At 34.7% G+C, this 6308-nt stretch overlaps 1 non-coding gene across 1 annotated transcript; it reads left to right on the forward strand.

The window, feature by feature from the left end:
* Window positions 1-1249: 1249 nt before the first annotated feature.
* On the forward strand, window positions 1250-1359 carry LOC138839221 (U6 spliceosomal RNA). The gene has a single exon (XR_011375916.1). It is a non-coding gene; the product is annotated as a U6 spliceosomal RNA (small nuclear RNA).
* Window positions 1360-6308: the final 4949 nt, after the last annotated feature.

Genomic DNA, 6308 nt, shown 5'->3' on the forward strand with positions numbered 1-6308 from the left:
AACAGCTTGGAACTGGCACAAGAACAAACCTCAGGACCAATGGAATAGAATTGAAAACCCAGAAATGTACCTACAGACCTGTAGCCATCTAATATTCGATAAGGAATCTAAAAAATAGAATAGAAGAAAGACAGCCTTTTCAGTAAATGTGCTGTCACATTTGGTTAACTACTTGTAGAAAACTAAAGCTAGATCCTTATATATCACCCTGCACAAGAATCAACTCCAAATGGACCAAACACCTTGGAGTTAAAACAGACAGTCTGAAAAAATTACAGGATGGAATAGGAGAAACTCTAAGTATCCTTGCAAATCCCATAATTTTCTTAATAGAGACCCAGAAACACAACAAATCAAAAAAAAATTGGACTTATTGGATTGCATGAAATTGCAGAGCTTCTGCATGGCAAAGGACATAGCTAGCAAGATCAATAGAAAGCCCACGGATTCGGAGATCTTCATTAGCCATACAACGGACAAGGGTCTCATGTCTAAAATATGCCCAGAACTCAAAAAACTATGTTTTCACAGCATTATTTACCATAGCTAAGATATGGAACCAACCCAGATGCCCCTCAGTAGATGAATGGATCAAGAAAATGTGGTATATATACACAAGGGAATTCTTTGCCTCCATCAGAACGAATGACATTGTCCCATTTGTTAGGAAATGACAAGACTTGGACAAAAGTATGTTAAGTAAGCCAGGCCCAAAGAAACATAGGTCTCACGGTTTCCCTTATTTGCAATAACTAGTATATGTCTGAGTCAAACAGGAAAGGTCAGATAAGCTGATGTTAGGGAAATATACCCAAAGATAAGTATTCAAATGATTTTTCTTTAATCCAATTGTTTCTAATATATTTATAAGATGATTTCTATGTTGCTTTGTATGTCATTCCCCTATGGTTTAGCGACTGCTTTCACTGTATTTGATGTTGGTATAATTTTTGGAGGGGAAGGGAAAAAATATCATTTAAATTGGGATACAGTTGGACCCATTGCAACAATGAGATATAGAAGTCGTTATGTCGTAAAACGAACTTTACAACGTTGTTGGGTGTGGGGGAGGATCAGGTGTCAGAGCTAGTGGGAGTTTGGGAAGGGAGAGGAAGGGGAAACAAAGAGGAGGCAACAATGCTTGATAAGAAATGTATTCATTATCTTGTTCATGTTATTGTAACTCCTCTGTGCAGTATTTTCACAATAAAAAGAAAGAAAATGAATTACACTTCATATATAAAAAATGTTCTGTGCTTAATTCAGCAGGAAATACATAACATTGGAATAATAGAGAGAAGATTAGAATGGCCCCTGTGCAAGCATGACATGCAAATTCTTGAAGTGTTCCATATTTTTACAACATGTGCTGGAGGGTATGTGGACAGAAGGGAACCCTACCGAATCCTTGGTGGGGGTGTAAACTTGATCAACCACTTTGGAAAGCAGTATGGAGGTTCCTCAAAAGACTCCACATAAAGCCCCCCCATGACCCAGCAATCCCACTTTTGGGCATTCACCCAAATGATCACAAATAAGACCACAAAAAAACTACCAGCACAACTATGTTTACTGCCCCATTATTTACGATAGATAAGGTATGGAACCAATTCTGATTCCCCTCAATTGATGATCAAGATAATTTGATAGATAGATAGATAGATAGATAGATAGATAGATAGATAGATAGATAGGTAGATAGGTAGATAGATAGATAGATAGATAGATAGATGGATAGATGGATAGATGGATAGATGGATAGATAGATAGATAGATAGATAGATAGATAGATAGATAGATAGATAGATAGATAGATAGATAGATAGATAGATAGATAGATAGATAGATAGATAGATAGATAGATAGATAGATAAATAGATGCATTCTATGCCTCCATCTGAAAGAATGACATCACTCAATTTGTTAGGAAATGGAAAGACTTGGAAAAAAAACATATTAAGTTAAGTAAGACAAGTTCAAAGAAACATAAGACCCCTGGTTTCCCTTATTTTCAGTTACTCATATATGTCTGGGATAAATAAAAAAGGTCAAAAGCTATGTGCATATGACTAGATAAGATGATGTTAAGGAAAATGTACTCCAAGATACTGACAAAAGTGGTTTTTTCTTGCTTGCTATTGTTTTTAATGGACTTACAATGTATGATGTGATTTTTTTTGATTCTTTATATTTTCCTCCCCCACTTTATAACACCTGTTTTCACTGGATTTGAAGTTGGTGCACCAATATCTTATATATACACTTCTCTAATTTGGGGAGGGGAAAGGAAAAAACATAATGCTTAAATAGGATACAGGTTGACCCATTGTAACAATGAGATGCACAAGACACTATGATGAAAAATGAAGTTTATATTTAGGCAGGGCGGGGGAAACGGGGAGGAGAGGGTACTTGTGGAGGTTAGATAGAAAGGATGATGGGCGAAAATAAAGGAGGAGGTAACAATGCTTGTTAGGAAACGTACTCATTACCTTTCTCATGTAAATCTGAGCCCTGCGCACAGTATTTTTACAATAAAAATGTATGAAAATGATCTGAGAAGGAAAAGTTTATTTTCCCTATTTTCCCTATATAATATCTTTAACAAAGAAATTAATGCAAAACACTGACATGAAAGTGTTTTGAAAAAGTGTGTTTGTGTGTGTGTCTGTGCGCACCCGCGCACATGTGAGTACTCGTGCATTTGTGTTGGCATGCTCAGAGTTTGAACTCAGGACTTCAAGGCCTTGCTAGGCATTTCCTCTCTAGATTGATGAGGTATTATATAAGCTACATCACCATTCCTGGCTCTTTGGTAGTTCATTAAAAGTTTTGAAAAATAATCTCATGAATTTTTTGTTTTTTGCTCTGATTGTCTTCCAACTGTTATCCACAGATCTGGTGCTCCTGAGTAGACATCCCAAGTAGACAGGATTACAGGTGTGACCATCCAGCACAAGGCTTTAAAAATAATTTTAAAAATAGAAAAATATTTACTTCACGGGAGCCTGTTTTATTATCTACTAATTTTAAAGCATTTTGAACTGATTATATGTGAATTCATTTTGCTTCTGGATTCTTAAAAACTGTAAGTGATTATATTTGAAAGTTTTATTACTTTTTAAAAAGGAAACGAAATGTGGGACAGAATAAATTTGCCCCTCTTTGGACCTCAATTTGTGCGCTCAGTTCTGAGCATGATAAGCCAATGTCACCAGAACAATCTGGGTTGAAGACAAAATGTGACAGAAAAAAATCACCATGGGCATTGCTATGCTATTATTTCTTGGACAAAATGAATATTGAATTGAGAGTGTAAGAAAATGGAGAGATTTTACTAATCATTTTGTATTGCTGAAAGACTGTTGGAAACTTTGACTCATTTCCTTCCTCACTGTGTGTATTTGGGCCATACAATTTGTGCCTTTAATTACAATTTTTCCCAACATTAAAATGGTAATAACATGAGCATTATTTGCAATATCTAGTATAGGTATGAGTCAAGCAGAAAAGGTCAGATAATGTGATGTTAGGAAAATGAACCCTTAAATATGTATTTTAATGTTTTCGTTTCTTTTATGCATGTGTTTCTAACGCATTTATAAGATTATTTCTTTGTTGCTTTGTATGTCCCTCGCCCACAGTGTAACCCCCGCTTTCACTATATTTGATGTCAGTATAACATGTGGAGGAGATGGGGACAAACAAGTCGTTTAAGGATTCAGGTGGACCTGTTGCAACAATGAGAAGTACAAAATGTCATGTCAAAACCAGCTTTACAATGTCGGTGTGGGGGGAGGGGGGTATAATTGGGTGGGGGGAGGGGGGTAAAATTGGGTGGGGGGAGGGGGGAGGCGGGGAAGGGAAGTGAAGGGTAAACAAAGGAGGAGGCTGCAATGCTTGGTAAGAAATGTATGCATTATCCTGCCCATGTAATTGTAGCCCCTCTGTACAGTATGTTCTCAAATAAAATAAAATACAATTAAAAAAAAAAGAATAGAGATTACGATAAAAAAAAAAGCAAATTTTATCTTAAGAATTAAGAAATAAAACTTGTGAAATACTTAACATAAAATTCTATGAAGGAGCTTTGAGTTTAGCCAGCAGTTTTTTAAAATACTAAATAGAATGCAATAAGTATTACAGAAACCATTACATGTAGTGAACAACCAGATGTAATGTAATCTATTGACCATGCTCTGCTTCAAAGGAAGCGAGATGGATAACTTCTCATGCTGTACATCAAATTGATTATCTTATGTCTTGGTAGTTTAAAAATATCAGGGACAGAATCATGAAGGAATGTTGTAGATTGAGGTTAAGTCCATATGAAAATGTACAAACTTGATAAAACATAAACGTATGTCAACAGTATATTGTTTTTTTACATCATTTAAGTTACATTGTAAAGTTAGGGAAAACCTAGCAGAATGAATTCTCTTTTTGATATATTTTCATAGGTCGTAAGAAGGATGAACTCTTTCTTCATTTTTGTAGAGGCATCATCAGATGAGAGGAAATGTATTTTTTTATTTGCTTCCTTCCATTTATTCTTCAGTTTGAAATCTGAACTACATGAGACTTAAAGAAGCTAAGGGAAATTAGACTCGCAGGCTTTGGAAAGAGGAATCAATGTAAAATAAATAAAATACGTATAGCCTTTTAAAAGGTATAACTAAATTGAGTTATATAGTCTCAAGCATAAACAGAAAACGATTTAAGCAATATCATGTTATTAAAAATTGAAAAATGTTAGGAGCTTAATTTTTTTCCTTTCTACTATACTTAATTAAGTATTGATTTTATATAGAGAGATTAAAGATGAGATTAACAAGAAACGATTAAAAATGGACAAAAGTTCTGAATAGACCTGTTTTCCCAAAATCCTTGAAAATCACCAGTGGGTTTACAAATTTGGGTTTAATACCACTTTTATGTTGGCTTAATGCTTTGTGAACAGAAGTCATTATAGCGAAATGCAATTCAAAATTACTCTGATATTACTTCATAACTATTAAAATCAAAGGAGCCAGGTGTGATGGTAAAGGCTAGTAAGTCCAAGCAGTTAGGAGGTTGGAGTAAGAGGATTTGAGTCTAAAGCCAGTCTGGGGTACTGCACATCGTAAAAACTTTCCTTTTTAAAAACTCAAAAGGTAATAATTTTGGTGAGAGTGTAGAGAGATAAAATTTTCTTCACTCTTGGTCAAAATACAGGTTAGTATTCTCATTGTAGAAAGTAGTTTGCAGTTTTCTATAGAAATACAAAGTTGAAATATCATCTGACCCACCAATCATATGATTTTTTCTGTATTAGTAAGTCTTAAGTATATCTGTATTTCATTGTTATTCACATTTTATTCACAACAACAGCCAAGATATAAATCGAAGTTAAACTTTCAACTACAGACTAATAAAACAACTGTGGTACATGAACAAATATACTTTTCTGTTTCATCTTTTAAATAGCAAAATACTTCTCCCATTAGCCACAACTTACAATGACTTGAAAGATGTATTCTAAATGAAGAAAAACATTGTCTTCTGATCTTTGTAAAACCACACACTCTCACACACACACACACACACACACACACACACACACACACACACACACACACACACACACAACCTCAAACATTAAGAGAGAATTTTTTTAAAAAGTAAAGCAAACGCGAATTGCTGAGGCGTTTAGTTTACAATGTAAAAGGTAGTAGATAGACGGGATGACCAAGTATAGAGTTGTAATGTACAACATGAGGATAAAGGAGACAACACTGGCCTTACATAGGAATGAAGCTAAGTAAGTCGGAGTTGTTCTTCTTAGTAGCGGTTGCTCTTTTAGTTGTTCTTCCTTCAGTAATGTATAAGATGAACGTAATTCTTTAAATATACCTGCCTGCAGAAATATTAACAAACAATATAGCACTAATGTTGTATGCTCAGCACAGAACAAAATGTCAAATTAAAATATATGCGATTATCTTTGATGTAAACTATTACAAATAAGGGAAACCATGGGACCTTTGGTTCATTAAGTATGGCTTACTTCACTTATATTTTTCCAATATTTTCCATTTTCTTTCAAATGAGGTGATATCATTCTTTCCGATGGAAGCATAGTATTCCATGTGTGTGTGTGTGTATGTGTGAATGTGTGTGTGTGTGTGTGTGTGTGTCACATTTTCTTGATCCATTCATCTACTGAGGGGCAACTGGGTTGATTCCATATCTTAGCTATGGTAAATAATATTGTGATAAACATAATTGTGTTGGTAGCTTTAGTGAGGCATTGTTTGTGGTCACTTGGG

Source organism: Dipodomys merriami, unplaced genomic scaffold (assembly GCF_024711535.1).
Source record: "Dipodomys merriami isolate MVZ:Mamm:240054 unplaced genomic scaffold, mDipMer1.0.p SCAF_298, whole genome shotgun sequence".
Lineage (NCBI taxonomy): Eukaryota > Metazoa > Chordata > Mammalia > Rodentia > Heteromyidae > Dipodomys > Dipodomys merriami.